This window comes from Opisthorchis viverrini, assembly GCF_000715545.1.
Source record: "Opisthorchis viverrini unplaced genomic scaffold opera_v5_28, whole genome shotgun sequence".
Taxonomy (NCBI): domain Eukaryota; kingdom Metazoa; phylum Platyhelminthes; class Trematoda; order Opisthorchiida; family Opisthorchiidae; genus Opisthorchis; species Opisthorchis viverrini.
Genome location: NW_008751684.1, coordinates 1988390 through 2008227, shown reverse-complemented (window position 1 = coordinate 2008227; position 19838 = coordinate 1988390). Strand labels below are relative to the sequence as shown.

The window sequence follows — 19838 nt, the reverse complement described above, 5'->3', positions numbered from 1 at the left end:
GACTTCCAAATACTCTATGGGGCATACGTCAGACCGCTCCTAGAAAACGCCAACCAAGTTGTCTACTCAGGATGCAGGAAAGACGTCACCCTCATTGAGCGTGTCCAGCGAGCCGCTACGAGAATGGTTGTCGGCCTCAAATCCGTGGACTGCGAAACGCGTCTAGCGATGCTTGATCTCTTTTTTTCCTGGAGTACCGTCGCCTCCGAGGAGACCTAATTCTTACTTATTCCGTGTTTGAACAAAGATGGGCCAACAGGTTTTTCACCGTTGACCCAGCAAACACAAGGCGGGGACACAGTAAATTTATTTTCAAGCTCAGAGCGCACATAGTTATCAGACAAAAATTTTTCTCATTTCGGGTAGTAGCTGCGTGGGATGACCTTTCTCCGACGGTTGTCCACGCTCCTTCTAGAACCCAGTTTAAAGCACTATTAGACATTCATTTATGCGAGTCATCGCGTTGGCAAGCATACTGTCCCGCGCTGAGGACATAAAGAACAGAGCTACACCCCTTTTTCACTCGTATCTTTTAGGTGAATAACAGCCGCTGGACGACCCGGGAAACTTGGGCAAAATCCTCGATCCTGTGTATCAATCCTTGAATCCGTGGTATTGTAATTCTTATGTCGGTCCTTGGCTTTCTATTCCGCTCAATATGCTACATCAAAAGGCCCGCTAGTTTGAGACAGCTCTGTATGGAAACAAAGTAAAATTACCACAACTGCACTGATACGGTTAGTGGGGAACGTCCCAGAAGAGCCCGTCCGTCTTATTCGGAGGGGATAAGTGCCGAGCTGTAGATGCTCAATCGTGATTGGCTGACATCCTAACTAATCAGGACATGCCATTGTCAGGACCGTAGACACGGATTCACGGATTGATACACAGGATCGAGGATTTTGCTCAAGTTTCCCGGGTCGCTTTTGTTCTTTTCGTCCAGCGGCTGTTATTCGCCTAAAAGATACGAGTGAAAAAGGGGTGTAGCTCTGTTCTTTATGTCCTCAGCGCGGGACAGTATGCTTGCCAACGCGATGATTCGCATAAATAAATATCTAGTAGTGTTTTGAACTGGGTTCTAGAAAGAGCGTGGACAGCCGTCAGATCGGTGATGAAAAATCTGTTATCCAAGCTTCATTCAGACAGGGTATAAGTAAGAATTAGGTCCCCTCGGAGGCGAAGGTACTCCAGGGCGAAGAGGTCAAGCACCGCGAGAAGCGGCTCGCAGTCCACGTATTTGAGGCCGTCAACCATTTTCGTAGCGGCTAGCTGGACACGCCCAATGAGGGTGTCTTTCGTGCGTCCTGAGTAGACAACTTGGTTCGCGTATTCCAGGAGCAGTCTGATGTAGGCCTCATAGAGTATTTGGAAGTCCATGCGAGTGATACGGGAGAAGGTGCGTCGGATCATCCGTAAATTGGCGAATGCCTTTTAGGCCGGTTTCTCATAGTGCAGTGAGAAGGACAAGTTTGAGGAGACCCAGATACCCAAATCCTTTTTGGCGTCTACCCTAATGATGTTTTCTGGTCCGTTCTCACCATGCATGACAAAGGCATTCGCTGAGCCTCCTCCAAATGACATATGGACGCACTTTTCGTTATTCAGAGGAAGATGCCAGTCCACCGACCACTGCTCTGCAGCGTCTACATCCGTTTGGAGGGCACTGGCATTGGAACTCCAGGATTTCAATTCGTCCGCAAAAGGTAGACATGGACTTGTAAGAACATCTGGAAGGTCGTTGACGTAGATCAGAAACAGCAGTGGTCCCGAAATGGAGCCTTGAGGAACTCCAATGGTGACCGGCGCTGGAGGAGAGTAGGTCGAGCCTACTCTCACTCGGAATGACTTATCTGATAGGAACGCCTTGATCCAGTGTAGGATTTTTCCCTTGAACCCCGTAAGACTCGAGTTTGTGTAGCAGCAGGACGTGGGACCCTATCAAGGGCTTTTGAGAAATCGAAAAATATGGCATCCGACACGAGTCCCTCGTCCTTGGCCTGGGTTATGCTGTCGATAAACACGAGCATGTGTGTTACGCTAGAACGGTTTGGGAGAAATCGGTGTTGAGCTGTAGATATCAGGCTGCTGGAAGTAAGGTGATCTAGGATAGGTCGCTTCAGAATACGTCCAGAATGCGGTCACTTATTATCCCCCTCAAGGAGAACGCAAATGTTCTGTTTCTTCGGCGATGCCGCATGTATTTGAACAATTACGCTTCCGTTTTTCCAGATGAGGTCCAGAATGATAGCTTGTCTTCGAGTGTCCCGCTTGCAGATTTCCTATTTACATCCGTTTCAAATTTTACGAAATACCAGCTCACATCTGTGTCCGCTGTGGTCACATTTGAAAAAACTTTTGGGACATTTTGTAAGAGGACGTCGAATCCTTTTGATTAGCCTTCGGATCACCCGACTGCGTGCCGTATTTTTGGAGACGAAGCTGGTGTCAGTCTCATGAACTTTCTGGACAATGGTCCTATGTTAGTCTTCCAATGAAGCTAGTCCGAATTTAACTTGTTAAAGAAAGATGCGCATTCCTGAAAAGTATGCACGTTAGAAGGTTCGAATCAATGTTTGAGATTCTGGATTTCCGGCCCAACAGCAGATGAAATCGAATTTCAGCACGCAGTGATCGCTGTGTTCCATTGAATCGTTAATTATCACCTGATCAACGAAGTGTCTTCCGTTGGTGATGACCAAATCCAGGAGGGATGGTAGTTTGTCTGCGCGGTATCTGGTGGGCGCAATGACATGTTGAGTCCTTGCGATGGGCTTCTGGATGCACAAACTTCATTTGCCTGCTTTTCTAGAAAGAATCCAACACTGAAGGCCTTGATACTAATGGGAAATTTCACCCGTGAGGATACCGGTACAGTGTTTCTGCCTGAGAGAAACACTGTTTTCAAGCTGCCATTACGGGAGATAGGTTTCCTCTCATGCCGCACATTCAGCTAGAAAAGATCATTTATTCGAGATGTATATGTAGGTTCTCGATAGTACGGCGAATTCCCGCCCCCGTCTCTATATGTGTTACTTGCTGACTACTGTTGATGTCTTCATTTTTTGCGCGTTTTCGTTTCTTGCGCTCGAAGAAGGGGGCGAGATGGCTCGGTTATGGGAGCGCAAATTTACTGGCGGTTCAAACCGACTCCCCTGCCTACGTTTGGAGAACCTGGCAATGGACGATTTATCACCATTTATCTTGAGCTAATTATACCGTGCGACGCCTTCGAGGGTAGTGCCTAGATGAACCCCAATGGGCATGGTTGGAGACGCTACAAGATGTGATTACTAGACGATGTCAATGACGTTGTTGTTGCCAGTTTATATCCAGGGTTTGTGAGCGGATGTCTGAAGGTGTAGCCAACTACGAATAATTGTGGTGGGCTGGCGCTATGTCCCATCCCATTCCACTTTCATTCCCTGGTTCACGGCATGTGCTGTTAATGATAATGATAGCGGTGATGGTACAGTGGCATCACTTAAGGTCGTTCGTTTCACACACTTGTTAGGGTACCATCCCAGTAAGCGATCTTATCGGGATTAAACCGCAAGCGAGGTACATACGCGTGCGGACCGCGTCGTCGCAGCTTATAACAACGAGTAAGATAATGATGCATGCATAGAAAAAATGAAACATTTTCCAATTGATTGAAAACAAAATAGTTACAAGAAAACAGTGTTTTATTCAATAAGACAGAATAGATACGTCGCAGCTTATAACAACGAGTAAGATAATGACAGATGCATAGAAAAAATGAAACATTTTCCAATTGATTGAAAACAAAATAGTTACAAGAAAACAGTGTTTTATTCAATAAGACTAAGAGAATAGATAGAACGCCTCTGGTTGCCTGACAATGCCGCTTCGGTGAGAACCATTGATGGGGCGGGGCTCTCATGCCCTGATCTCACATACCACCTGCACCACTGCAGTCAAGACCATTTGTGACTTTCACGTTGGTAGGCTATATCCACTTTATCCTAGCTTCTATTAATTACCCTGCTCTGGAAATGATAATTTTCTTCTGTGATTGCACGCAGTATGGAACATATTTCCGTGCCAATTTAATTGATGTAGTTTTTTCCATTTGGATTTCTTTGTGCAGTTGATTTCTTTTCGAATTTCAGCGTAACCGACTAGATTTCCCCGTGATACATATGCAATACCTTAGAGACACTTACGGTAGAACACAGGCACACTTTTCTTGCCTTCAACACACACCTTACACGCTTCACATTTGTAGAATGAAGCTGGACACCACCGCGTCGCAGCCCTTTCCTGTCATCAGCTGGCTAAGTTTTCTTCGACCTCAGGGGTACCTCAAGTGAAGAGAATCTGAAAAGTCTTTAAAATTTCTGGCATCCGATTTGGCAGCAAAACCTCCAACGAACGCGCGACACATATGCACACAAATGAGTGCTTTCATTGTTCATAAATGGTCTAACGGATCATCTTTTTTTGCATTTGCCAAGTCAAGTAGCGGCATTTTTTATTTTAAGTGTACAAGGCGACACCGAAATTGATCGTAGCATTGTTTAATATTTTTATCGTTTTGTAGCTGGGTGGAATCAAATCCAAGGAGCACACTGTCGTTCACAGTATCCAGACCTTTTAGTTGTTCCCCCTGAACGAACTTCAGACTGGGGGTTGAGTATGCTGCGGACATGTGGTCGATAACCTAATCGACCACGAATCTGGATCGGAGGGTCAGCCATCATGGACCCCACTCAAGAGAACACCCTCTGTAGATTTTAACGAGTCCACGACTACTCAATCATGAGGGTTGAGGAAGCGCGAAACTGCCTTTGGAATACTGCATTCGGCTATATGTAGACACATGTTGACCTATATGTACGGTGGTCTACAATAAGTATCTCTGTGTTAAAGATTTGGTCAATGCATCTACAACAAGAATAAATTTTGTTGGATTTTCACAGCTCAGTCACTAAGGAGTGTTAATGGGCCTTCTCAGGACACTTGTGGGCAACTCAGATGTGATAGCGACTAAGCAGATGCGCGAAGGTTCTCGCATTCATATGTAACATCAGTTTGAAGTTAAGAGAAATATCGAGTATCTGTCATTCCTTTCGGACTTCCTTCTCAAAACACATGCATGCTGAACTCAATTGTCTTTCCGGTTTAGTCCATCAGGGACACATAGTATCTTTCGAAAATTTCAATCACATTGTGCTAATACTGACACCAGCACGGGGCTTCTCTTTCACAGAGGCTCAAGAAACCCGCGAAACTCACTAGGTTTCAGGTGTAATTCATTAACTATCCCACATATGCATGTGATGCTCATTTTTCAGAGCCCATGTTCTTGGAGGAAGACGCGTAAACATCTGAGAGGTCAAGGCAGAAATATGAGATCGGCATGAAGATATAGTGGTTGAAGAAATAGATAAAAGCGGGAAGGGAGAACAAATTGTACTACCGCCATGGTGTAAAACATCACAACGCACCCTAACTACGCTTGTGCTTAAGCTACACGAAAGTTATATTTAGCTGGATGAAAGGAAATCTTGAAAGTTTTGTTTTAATTGATCGAGAAATGGTCTCTAAACCAAGTCGTACTTTTGAAAGGTAATTGGAATTTCGCGGTGGAATTGAACTGGGATGCACTTTTGTATAGTTGCAAAGCTAGAGAGCTTTATCACAATAGAGATTATCTGAGTATTTCACTGGAAGGATCGTTTGTGCAGACTGTTGCGGGTTTGTTAATGGTTGGAAGTGGAGGAGGATAGTGGAGGGTGAAATACTAAGCGAAATTGAAGAGTCCGTCCAGACGCTGAGAAATCTTATCTTAAATTGGATAAAAATGGATGGAACAAGGAATTATATTCCTTACAATCGTTCAAAGGTGGCTGGCAGGCCAATGCCCGGGGTGAGTGATTAATTTTTGCGACACGTCAGATTTACCTCACTGACTTTTTACTTAATAGTTTAAACGGCATTGACTTCATCCTAGACTTGTTTACGCATTGGACGGATGCGCTGGTAAATGGAAAAGGAGATTCTTAGGGCTAGTGAACATACAGTATCCAGTCTTCTACGTTCAGATTCATTTCAAACCATTGAAATTGACCATCGTGCTTCCAGTCCTCTAATTCACCTGATTAACAATCACGGCGCGACTTTGAACTATCCATGAAGCATTTTTTCAGATATAATTTGAGTCTTTTAATGCTCATGGATTATTGACCATTGCTAGTAATGGCCAATCAAGCATTATGCGTACATATGCCATGTAGGGCATAAAGACCAGCCTCATATCGAGTTCAAACACCACTTTTTATATAGAAACACCGGTAGCAGTCCGGTTAATTGTGCAACTTCTGGTTTATCTCCAAGGCTGGAAGTTCGCGGTGTTCTAAACGCGCCGATGAATCGCAGCATAACCCTAATCCTATATAACCATTAGGTGAGAAATATTTACTCTGTACTATCTGCCCGTGACGCTGAGGAAACTGCGTGTGATGCAGTCGTTTAGTAATTTTTAGAAAATTCACATTCTTGGCAAACATATAGGGATAGCGTAATTGGTTGGCGACATACCTATCATGGTCAATATATAGCTGATTGAAGGTTGGTTTAAACATCTACGGAGTTCAGAACTAATTGGTGGAAGCAATGATTATGGTTCTCAATTTATGGCGCAAGCCTACGTTAGCAAATAAAGTTCCATGGGCTAAAAATAAAAAAGGTTGAGACGCGAAAGCAGCTCCTCATCAAGATCACCGACAGTACAGCAACGGTGATGTGTACGCTTCCTGCACGCACCTATTTAATCACTACTGTGTTTTCACGTTTGGCCAGGTTCTACTTGCGGGGTTCCCATCACAGGAAGTCTCAATCTTTGTAAGAGATGACTTGGCTGTCCGGTGGGAACGCAAGGAAAATAAAAGGCATCTATATCGAAATTTATGATTACTTGTAGCCAAAAATATAAGTGTTCCAAACATGCGTTCAGTGCCTAAGCTTGAGTAAGGCGATATAGGCTTAAAAACAACTGTGTAGTACATTTTAAACACCTTTTAATGGCATAGAGATTAGGGTCAACCACAAAAGATGGATGTAATATGAAGATTTAAGGGTCTAAAAAGTGAAATCTTTTTTAGTGAATATACGCCCATTTGCAAACTAATTTGGTATTTCAAGAGACTCAACTGAACCCTGGGACTGCGCCCACCTAATGAGCCCCAAAAAGGGCGAAACCGGTCATGGGCTGTCGATGGATTTCCAGCAACCTTATGAGAAGTACAATACAAAGCTATACATATATCGCAATATTTCAAATATTGTAGCGACTGAAACATGAGGTGGCCTGGTGCAGCACATTCAGTTGCCTGAGAACATCACAAACGAGAGATTCAGCTGGGTTCCAGGTGAGTCTCTCGAAAAAACAAAAATTAGTTTTTGCCGATGAGTGCATATTCGCTAATTTCGTGCAATTCGGTTTCAAGTAGAACATAAGTTTGACGGAAACCAGGGGACTGCGCCTACCTGATGAGCCCCAAGTAGGGCGAAACCGGTCGTGGGCTGTCGATGGATTTTCAGCAACCTTATGAGTAGTACATTACAATGAAATCTTGTTTATTTGTTTTGAATAATAAGAGAAAATTTCCTTGAAAGAGGATTTCGGTTTTTTGGAGACTCCCTTAGCAATAACCGCTGTTCCATATGATATTATAATTTTTACACTTCTCCTTCCTTTACGTATTTATTGAAGAGCTTATTGTGAAATGAGTGAAATTAATTTAGCCCCCTGACGTTTTCGTCAAAAAAAGTCTAGAATTGATTCAAACTCTTGGAAGGCTCTTCCTTTCACTGACGCTAGACAAGATAACTCTTGTAAAATTACTCCCATTTTCGGCTTTGTTTCAACGTCCATCGTTTACATGCTAGCGCATTTGTGTGAGAAGCCTAAAATAGGACACAACTGAGGGAGAAATTTTCCTCTGTTCTTTTTGGACGTTGACCGAAAACCCCTGGTTGTATTCTAGAACCAGGTCTAAACGAACGCATAATTTATTAGCAGAAAACGCGTAAAGATCAATGCTTCTATAGATACCAAGAATTTAGGCACATTTTTTATCAAGTTGAGGTGCTTCACAATAAAAGCCGTGTGCGAAGGGATCGCCAAGATTATCTGTCTTCATATTCCATCTAAAGAAACTTGGCATAAAGGCTGGGCAGCATTTAGTAGTAAACTTTTGTGATCACTGTTTTATTATTTCTTGTGATTGTATACCGCTGTGATTCTTTGTTAAATTTATATGGTTATGCCTTGACAGGTAGCCGATAAACGGTTGCAATCAGTTCTCCAAATATCATGCAGTAACGTTTAAATGGAACGTAGATCAATAATAGACCAGTCTACTCTAGACGTTTGTAGGTATTTTAGGGTCGCAGATAGCATAGAGGTCTTCAAACTTTGCTTTTGTTTCTAAGGAAACAAACGCCGACGGTCAGGGTGCAAGCAGAATATTTGTGAAGCAAAATGCTGCACCATGGTCGATTGTAGACCCGAAGGAATGGATATTGTTTTTTTCATCAACCAGTTCGCTGGTGTAGTCTAAGATAATTGTTGATTATCTGTCAATAAGATGTCTGGGATCAATACAGTCTAACGTAGAATGCTGATGGGGAATATAAAGTAAACGTACAACAGAAAATCAATAAGGGCTCTATATCACATGCCCACTATGCCCGTTTTCTTAGCTTCTATAAAGCATTACATAATTGGCCTTCACATAGCAGCGATGGACAATTTTTCCATGTTGACAAAAGTCTCTGCTCTAGTGTTATCAAAGGCTTTTGCGTCTTTAATTATCAACATCAGGTTGATTTGGTTTATTTTAAACAATGCACAATTTAGACATTGCTTGACAAGAGCACTTTCATAACTTTTTACTGGTAGTAAACATCGTGTTTTTCCTTACAAATAAGCGAATTGAAGCAGTCAGGCTAACCCGTCCATTATAAGAATGCGAAAAGCGAACCTCTGTGTTATATTTGGATAAGTCATTCCCCATGATTTGAGTGAGAATACAACTACGTGTTTGATACCTGTCTTTAATGCTTATAATGTAAGCCAAGGCAATAGGTTACTTGATAAAGTGGTATAGTTGAAGGGCCTACTTTGTTCTTAAATTCTAAAAAGACATTTATTTTAATAACCCGCAATCGCATACCCAAAACCAAATGGTTTGGTGATTCATCTGAATAAACATATCCGACAATAGAAGAAGTATTGACAACCTATCGTCGGTGACCACGTCAAGTGGTGCAAATAAAAGCTGGAAAAAACATAACCTACATAAAATCCAAAAACCAGTTAAATAAAAAAGTTAGTCGTATCAAGTTCTCCTTGCTTTTTCTCTGCAAAAACGAACAGGACGTCGGAATCTAAAGATTCAATCACAAGAAGTTTGGACTAATTTCCTTAGCGAATGTAATAAAGGCTTTAATTAGATTTTAGCAGGACTGAATTGAGAGCGCTTTTCGTTTTGGATAGTGAAGGTAGAGGCATAGACTTTCTCAATATACAGTGTGTTAGTGGCATCTGACTGAATTACCTTCTATGGTAAATTAAGAATTTGTTTGTTGCTAGCAAAAAAAGCCGTTCAAATGACGATTCAGTTTCACTTTCACTCACCAATTAAGGCATTTTTGGTTCACAGTGATTTTATCGTGATGAGAATGAAAAATTCCAACCGTGAAATCCTGATGAACCGCAATTTGTCCGCCTGAATACCCGTTTGCCTACAGACTGAAAGACGTTGTGCGGACGATCAAATGTCGCAATTAACTCCGTATAGTGTTTCGGCTCTTCTGCAATAGACGAAAATTGACGAAAATACCTCCTTATTCGCATTGAGCAGAAGTAGATACAAATCATCCTATACTTTTTCGCGGTAAGGCTGATCCTTAGTTCAACACGCAAGCAGATATCATGATGCAAGTTGTTTCTACGTCTAACCGTTCAGTACTTTTGTTTATCTTTACAATCCGTAGGTTGATATTGCAAGTTTATTAGTCCTTAGAGAAAGCTATTTGAAGATTCAAAGAAGGTCCAGTGTGAGAGCGAATTAACTTCTGGCAACCCGAGTCAATACAGATTAGAGCGCTATTTGCAAACACATTGGTAAAGTCATTCTACAAACACGTTTACATCTAATTTTTATTAGGATATTGATGGCATCTATTTTTGACACTCTGCTTCAGCAAGTTGAATGCTTTCCTCAATCCCTATATTAACTGGAGGTGAAACCAGGCAAAATCACATCTGTGCTGCGACCGCCGTGATGACACCATAACCAATATATACGCTACACTTTGTAGTGTATTCCATCGCTATTTAGACTATTGACTGCATAAAATGTTACATACTAACTCCTGTTTACACCGCAGTAATCCTACAAACTGGTAGTGCCTTCGAAGTGCAAATCTTTAACGCTTTGTAGAAGGAACATGACTTAGCAAAAAGCCAAAGTTTCAACCACTGTTGTTTAGAACATCGATCGTACCATTTACATTATGTTCATGGGCTGGGGAGCAATACTGATGTTGAGCAATTAAAAATTACCAAACTGCTAACAGTTGTGTAATCCAATAAATTTCGTTACGATGACTCTCCTCGGTTTTTCCCAATGCGTCAATAATTTTTCTAAACCTTGGTGGATGAATCCCTGTCCTCAATCTCTTTGACCAAAATAGCCGGTCGCTGAAAAAGAGATTCCATCAAAATTTGCATAATACTAGATACATCCTTCAGATTGCTTCACAGTATATTGTTATACATATGCGGCGGCAAATTCGGTCGCAGTTTAGTCAGTAGTAGCAAATTTTTCGTGTGCATTCCAGCGTCCGTTGGCATCGGTGAAGTTGAGTAAGAATTCTGCACAGTCGTTCATATTATGGTCCTGTCACTTGTTTGTTCTGAAGAAGGAAGAGACAATTTTTATCCGTATACTTTGATAGTGTATGCAGTATGTAAGGAACTCTCATAAAAAACTAATTACTCGAGTCGCAACTTCATCTTTGCTTACTGTGAACAGGAGTGGAGTGAAACTGAGCGTTTTTGATAAACACCAAATGTTATGGCAAGGAATGGCACAGCCATTCCACTATAGTGTTCTTCCTCTAATCCAGTGAAAATGCGTTCCACTAAGGTGCTTTTTGCTTTGTTTGAGTTGCACCCCTTTTTTATCCGTACATTATCTATATCCAAGTAAACATATTGCATACTCTTCGCTTTATATATTGTATCGAAACTTTACTTGGCTTCAGTCCACACAGTCAGCTTGATTGTAACCAGCTTTCTGTTAATAATGTTCAACAATCGATTGCTTAGACACAATGTAAGAGCTTATGTCGTCATTCGATTTAATTTCAATAAGATAACCATCCTTTTGTCGTTATCCAAATCTATTATACGTTATTTAGGGTTTAATTTTTTTTCTAAGAATTACCACAGCTAGTGACGACATCCTTTCGCCCCGTTCTAACAACACCAAAATAGCCAATATTTCAGCACTGGATTTCTATAGGCTATTCTCTTGAACTTCGCTCGACTGAATTGCGACTGTTACTAATGTTAAGACACTTAGCACGCGCGGTGCATCGGTATTGAAGCATTCGGTAATACATCGCGATGCTATCAGTTTCTGTTGCGGTGCACTTTTTTGAATTTTTAAGTGGATTTGACTTGATCTGGCATAATTTTTAATGAACGAAAAGGCAACTACAGCGTTCAGCCACAACTGCAGTATTAGCTCCGCTTTTATTTAAAATTTTTGCATGACAGCCCATGGAGTAAACAGGTAGCTTCAGCTGGTGTACAGCAGAAACTGACGACCTACGTCAGGCGTGTTATTTTTTCGTTCAGCAGTATCATCTTTTTGGTGCATGGATTCCATGCCACTCGAGGTCAGTACGGTGGCTGGAGTAATTTTAGGTTGCCCAAGCCTGGACAGGGGCAGTTGAGATGACCATCCGGTCAGCAGATTAACGCCTGTTATTCTGAAGGGTAGTTTCATTCATGTGGGAAGCAAACGATATATGGCAACCAGATTTCTAGTCTATGCGAATTTCGGATATGTATCAGTTTCAGGTATTCCTAGAACACATGGCGCGAAGGCACATACGTTTGACGAAATCAACGGGCATATGAAACAACGGGGAAACCCCTGTTTGGAATCAAACAAAACATGATGCTTCTTGTTGATAGGAAAATGATCTTTGCCGGGACGTCTTGCTTTATCCTGTGAACTCTGTTGGTTGCTCAATCTGAAAACTACGAAGAATGGGCCAAGAACAAAGTGGATGGAAGCGCCTGGAGGAAACCACCGCTAAAACATGAAAATGTGCAACATCCAAGCAAAGCAAAACAGTAACCTCCAGTGCGGACTGAATAAACATGGCGCTTGCTTGTCGGCAGACATCACAGCGAGTGCGAGGACATTCAAACTGACCACAAAAAGGGAAATGGCCTGAGCTGATTGCCGAATTCGCCCACATGGTAGAAAGCTCACTAACAAGGTCTTCCAAACGTGTTTTAGAAGCTGGGTTGTAGTTTGTGCTCCCCAGGTTACTCCAGGTCCCCTGCACTTCTGTAAACATAACAGATCAAATGCTTGGTAGTTTTATTTGCAAAATAAAAGGTGTACATCAACACTATGATATTGGAAAACATAAACACATCTTCTGAATAATTAACTCTCGGTCCGTCTCACTACAGTCCGGAATTCAGTAAAATGTTGGCGACTCCTAATCAAAGCACGAGCAGAAGAGAGTAAATCCTCAACTGAATAGCGCTGAGTTGTCACTGAATGCGCAACGGCTAGGATAATTATCTCCAAACAAGAAGAGGATTCCACATTAGGAGGAAATTTTAGGGAAATGTGAAAATAGATCATGGGCTTTAGAGTCGTTTGCTACTGAAAAGTTAATTGTTGGTTCTATTCATTCAATGTCTGAATCAGCTGACTCTCGACTTTGTTATTTGATGTGCATACGTTTACTCCTAGCCACCTGTTCCCATTTGGTACTGATGGTATATGTACGACCAGATGGTGTGGGTACTGTACTGAAAGCTTGTCTCTGCATGTTTGGCGTCAATCAGTGAAATCCACACGGTTAAAATAGAAGTTGCACCTTGACTGTATGCAAGACTCGGGGAATCTCCATAAGGGACCTTGAAAAAGTATATTCAGGTCGAAAATTTTTCGACTAAAAAACACGTTGCCACTTTGTGAAACGCTTGTATTCCCATTGCTGATCCTAGTTTGCTGCTACGCTGGAGCATTGAAGTTGCACACTCAAGACCGAGTGAAAAACGATCACGTCGATCCATAGTGTCTCAGGTTGTTGTTATTAAATGCATATGTTTTCAGATGAACTGATAACTGCACTTGCCTGGAGAGCAAGCCCATGCAAAGTTGGATCCTGGAAGTCTGTTTTAAATTGCAGCTTTTGACCCCAGTAAAATCTGCTTAATGCTTGAGGATCATCTGTGTATGTTTACCGATAACTAAGCTTCTCGTCAGAATCGGAAATCAAATCAAATATAATTTAGATTCACACCCAAAGTATTTTCAACACTGACAATGTAACCTACACTTTCATGGTTCTTGATGTCTTTTCGCGCGCACTCATGAAGCTCTTATACAGACTTAGCTCTTCTACCTCCTGTGCTCAACCTGTTAGGTTTCTTTTCTCAGAGTATTATTAGAACGTTGTTTAAAATTTCCGACATCCCAGGGTGCCTTAACAGTTTGATACTTATCGGAGGGGACTTACTAAATCAGTCTCAGTTAGTCAGCTTTTTCCATTCGCACTTCTTATCCTATTATTTTACTGTACATTTGAACGAGGAGGATCTGCCGAAAAAGGCACATGTTCTCAACTAGAGTTTATAACGTTCCGCATTTCTTCTCCGGGGGGTACGGTTTCGACTAGTCGTCTTGAGACATTCAGCTGTTGTGTGTAGACCATAAACTACTCTGCTTTTTATCTTGCCGAAACAGCAGATATTGATGAAGGCTTGTAAAGGAATCTAAGTGTGTGTAGGTGGTAGTGGTGGAGTGTGACAACCACTGGGTTTGTAAACATGCGGCAGAAATGGAATAAGTGTATTTTACTGATAAATGATGCATGATTGACGTGTTTACTTCAGGAGACTCAGTACTATGAGAATAGCCAATAAAACTGCTACGTCTGGTATGTCAAGGTATTTCTCGTTATTGATCAATGACTCGATTTACAAATTGCACTGAGGATTGGTGAGTGCACAAAAAGCTACCGCTGAACTGAGGCAAGTAAATAATTGTCTTTAAAGCCCCTCACTTATGACGAACGGTTTTTGTTGTGGAGGCATTTTTATGAATAAGAAAATTTGGTTTTAAACGCTCACTTAGGGATACACATCTGCCTGTAATGAATTATGTAAGCTAACTTGCTGAGAACACTAACCATTTTCGCTTGTGAAGAGATCTATTTATGAAACGGATCTAACTGGATAAACTGAATTTGATTTGTAGCATTATAGCTTTGGTGGGGCCAAACTGTAGTTGTCATACACGGACAGTAACAATACCTACTTACGTTCTTCGAGATTTTGCATATTTTACGAAAATTCTGTTCGTCCCACCCTTGGACGATTTGTTAGCGTATCTGACCTATTCTGTTCTTTCAGTCAATGTCTTGAAACGCAGCGTACAATAAACTATTGAATCTCAGTTGGTTACGACCAATTATTACATCAGCAAACATCCATTTGAAAATGGGTCAAGACCGGTCATTTGGTTTTCTTTAATTTTTTACATGAGATTTAGAAAGCCTGAGGTCTGCGCTTCTCCACTCGTGGGAAAGGTATTTGGATAGGTGTTCGACCATTCCTTGAAACAGTGCGTTCAATCAACAGTTGTTGTACACTGAATATGAGTTTGATAGTTGTGCAAATTGGTTGCTGTAAACGACGCAAGATAGAATGTACTTGCCTGCAGACAGGGTGTAAGATGTAGTGTCTCAAAATTGACAAACTTCCATCAAGCTCATTCTCGTAGACTTTAAGCCACTCTGACGAGCTACAGCAAAGTTTGATGCAGTGTGGGTAGTTAGTTTGTACCACCGACCGGCCCGGTACAGACGAAGAACTGATGTGGAAGGTTGCTGACATGTGTGAAGTTCTGTACGTTGACTAATGACCAAGCAGTTTTCACTAAGTGCCCATAAAAGCAAATCCGGGAGCAGACTATAAGGGAGAGGTAACGCTCCTGCTATGGTTTCTCTTTAGCAGCACTTCCAGTCAGGATATCATTTCATAGCTTTGCCTGCGGGGAAAACAAGTTTTCTCAGTTGCAACAACAACATATTATCCATCTGGTAAACTGACTTTTTTTTAGAAAAACGAGGAGTGTGTAGCAAAAAGGGCTTAAATAATGGACACTCTGTTTCTCTCGATGATTTGAATGGCACGGTAAGGCTTCAGCTGTCTGTGAAACCGAAACAAAGGCAAGGCGACATAAGGCAATGTTTGCTAAGATGAGTGGTACAAACGTGAATAGGTACTCATCTAAACCTACATGAATTGGAAACCCGCGTTCATATGCATACCAATGCTCAAGCAGCCTACTTGCATTTCCTTGACGAATATGATAACGAACTTGAGATCCCATAAAGATCAAAGGTGGTTTCTTTTACTGTATTTTTTCCCCTTCGTTATTTGAGTCAAGCTGACATCGTCGCTGATATTTGGATAAGTGATCAATGTTTACAGTCCTATTTGTAGGTTGAACGGATAGAGCCTTCCGCATCAGAGTGATGCTGACTCTTGCTTCCATATGTAAAATGAATCGATTATGAATAACTCGTCTATGCCCTTGCAGAGCACTCTTTGTGCATGCCTGATTTGATTGTTTATTAGAGACATCTAACAAGAGAGTCTTGTAGCAGTGACACAACAGAATGTTTTTTACTGCTCAACACAGCATCTTTCAGGAGAACATGTACCTTCTATATTCGTATGAAACATATGGGAACCGAATTTGGTACGCTTTAGTTTTCGCAAACTTAAACCTAATCAGACCATAATGTTTCACTTTTGTACCAATAGGACGGCGTGATTGGTCCAAAACTCTCTGTGTGCTCTCAAAAACCCTGTCTATCCGATGGTTACATCGTAGAGCTTATTTTCTGGGCAACTTACAAATGGACGGCCTAAATAGAAGTAGTGATCTCTAGAGATCAGCAGAAATCGAATGACGCGAACTCCACCTACGCTACTCGCTCACACAAGCTGTGATTATTCATCAGTTCAGCTGCGTGATAAAAATGTATGTGCATCGCACTTTTTCAAGTCGAGAAGCTGTCTATGGTGATTCGCGGCCTAACTAAGAAATCCACCGTCTCATCAGAGCCGGAATATTCACTCTATATTTTCATCATTCCTCGTTGTTTTCAACACTTGTGTGATTAGATTCTAAAAAGCTTAACCACTCGCATGCTTTCGTCTGCGTTGGCTGAAATAAGATGTGCTAGTAGGATGCGGGAGGTCGATAAATATGTACGAAAATGTCGCAATAAGGTCTCATTCAGACATGCACCACCTCTTTGTAACTTGTAATTCCAGTCAAGCCCTGTGCTGCTTTTCTCGAAGAAAAGGTAAATAATTCCTAAATATCAGCTTATGCAGTCCGAAAACGAGACAGAATTCGGATGGAATTGGAGTTCTTTTGTTGTTTAGAATCAGGTGTGAACATTCCCCACAGTCGAAATCTGACCAACAATGCTACAGTGGTTCACTGCAGAGAGCAGCCTTTAACTTCTTCTTGACTGTCATTTTATGGACTAGGACATGCAACAAGTGAGTGGAGCCGGTGCTCGTTGTTGTGTCACCCTGTGCAGGCCAACAGATGGTTGCTGATTATTCATGTTCACCTACCGGTCTTATTACTTCGGATTTGCATCGATGTTGAGTTACTGAGCGCAGCCACACATTCGGTTTTCAGAAGACTGGCAGTTTAACCAGGAAATTCGATTCGGATGCCAGCTATTCACCAAAACACGTGCAAAAACGTACTACGTTGTAGAACCTAAGATCCCCCTGCTCAACCGACTAAACGGTGCATTGATACCTAATTACTCGCACAATACTAGCAAAGGGAGAAACGTTTCATGGAGTTTATGTTCAACAGAAGCCTCGGTGATAGGTGATGCAAAACATGGGAACACATTCATTTGCTTGTTGAGGTTGTCTGTTGTGGTGTACTCCATCATACTCTAACAGAGAGAAACACGAGTAGGAATCCGTGAGTCACGCTACTATTTCGCGTCGCTCTCCTTTCATTGACTATAACTGGAATTTTCCAAGACACGCACGTTTCACATTCCTGAAAAGGACCCATGTTATTGTGACATGTTATTGTGACATGTTATTGTAACCTCATGTTGTATCGCACAATTTCCATTGAAGAAAAAGGCGTGGTTGTGACATTCAAATGGTACACGGAACATTCTTCAAAGATTGGTGAAATTCTATCTATTTGCCTACTGATTTGGTTTCAATGCGAAAGCCAATTGATTTCAAGCGGAATATCTTGTTTTTAATAGTCCACTCCAACGTCTCAGCGTGTGCGCTATTCCAGATTTTGAAGTATATTTTCTTGAAGAACCATACTAACAATAGGATTGCGGGAAACTTGAAGAGAAGCAACCTTTTATCTCGTTTCCAGAGATCAGAAAGCGGCAAAATGACGGTTCAATTTTAGGGGGCTTACTTTCGGGATATAACTTCGTTAGTAGAGAGAATCAGCTGCCAACAATTTAATAGCGCATGAGCTACGATGTGAAAGCAGAGAAAGAGCCTTCGCGAGACGCACTCATTTGCAAATCAATTTGGTTTTAACGCGGGACTCAATAAACTCCAGCTGAGTAATGTGTTAGATGGCGACGTTGCCACAAATCTGTTTTACGCCTGTTGTTTGCGGTGGTTTCCTTTATAAACATTGTTGGATGCTAACGCCTCTGCTAGCAAACTGGTATAATGTGTGAAAGGGTTGTGTGGCCTCTTTGTTCTGTGATTTAACCAACCAGAACGTTTCGCTTTGTGAGTTGGTCTTGATCAAACTTGAGTATCCGTAAGGTAAGCACAATAGATCAGTCAACTAGCTAACCGATCAATTGCTACTTGTACATGCTATCGCAAATGGGGGATTGCGAGGTCTCATTGGTTGAGATCATTTATTCAGCCGGCTAGTCAGTGGTTTTCCAAAATTTTGAGTTGATGATTTTTGGTGGAGTCGAATTCACCCTTATGATGAAATGAAGTTACTTAGGTTTTGGTTTCTGCACAAGTATGGTCATTTGAGTCAAGCAGATCGGTAAGACGTGCAAACTATGAGGAACACATGATAAATGAATGTATTTTGGTATAAACTGGTAGTAACACTCTGCTGTTTTTTAAAAATACCATTTGGTAGCGTGTCAGAATACTGGTAGTTCAGGTGCACTTAGGTGTAGTTGGTCAAGTGGTTGTTGATCTGTCGACCGAGCTTGGCAACTGACTTGCAGACGTTTCGCCACCACTCGAAGAGACATCATCAGTGTACCCTAATGATCTCTCCTTGAGTTGCAACGAAACGTCAGCAGGTCATTTGCCATGCTCAGCAAACGGATCAACAGCTACCTGATCAACTACATAAAAATTCTGTATGCAAAAAAAAGAAAACTTCGGATTAGATGCATTTTGAGGTTCACTTAACGAATGACTAATGGTGGTTTTGCTCTGGACGTTTGGAGTGTTCCCAATTAAGTATGTCTGTCGATATCGGTACGGCTGCCTCTTAGGTTCAAATGGGTTTCGACATCGAAGCAACCTATCGCTTGTTCTTCTGGCTACACTTCGTGTGGTAGCTGGTTATGGCAAGGAAGCTATTGACAACAGGATCTCCATAGGTCTAGCTAGTTTACCCTAATATAAGCAACCAGAAACTCAGTGATTTTTTAGTCCGCCAACCGTCCTTCTATGAAATGCATTTACTGCTACTGAGGGCAGTCTTGTTGCGGTTGCGAAATCCTTATTGTTACAGACGCAAAAGTGGTCGCCACAGGGGATGAGGATAAATTCCGAATGCGGCCGGCAATAACAGCTTTTTAGAACAAAAATCACATTGCTCTTTTGCTCTACTGAGGACTCTAAATATCGCGCCAAAAAACCGCCAAGCGGTTGCTTTGTGATCAGTCCCTATCAACACCATGTCGATGGACGTAATTGGTCATACGTAAAGCAAGTGTTTGTGACGGGCCAGCCAACCGCGACATTTGCCCGTACCTTACTCATGTTTTTTACAGCGCAACTCCAGAGTAAACTTCCGAACGTTGTATGCCACCTGAAGTTGATTTTGGCGCTGGTGCGTTTTTTTTTGTACAAATCCCGGTTGCGTAGAATAGCTTGAAGTCATGAACAGCGCACTGTGCTATCGTTTTGAATGCAGTGATATGTGGAAAGATAAAGAGGACATCTAGGACCGCCTATACCTGGAATTTGTTAAATTTATATAACAGCCGTTTAAACGCTTATTTACTTAGACTAAGACTACTCAGCCATATTGTAACTTGTAACTGGTAACCAAATGATCAAGTGACCGACCCCAACTATGTCCAGCTGGTGTGTACCAGTGAATCTGGAAGTCTCTTATGACAAAGTGTTTAAATTTTCGGAAGGTCATTTCACCCACTATCTGTCTCAAGAACTTCCCACTTTAGATTAACTGCAATACTTTTCACAACAATACTAATGAGTAATAATAAGTGTAAGGTCATAATTGTAC

General features: G+C 41.7%; 1 protein-coding gene across 1 annotated transcript in view; it reads left to right on the top strand.

The window, feature by feature from the left end:
• Positions 1-5606: 5606 nt before the first annotated feature.
• T265_02352 (hypothetical protein) overlaps positions 5607-19838 on the top strand; it is a gene marked incomplete at both ends in the record, with an annotated part of 65038 nt that continues 50806 nt past the window's right edge. The window contains one exon of the mRNA XM_009166566.1: positions 5607-5890. The remainder of the gene's footprint in view (positions 5891-19838) is intronic.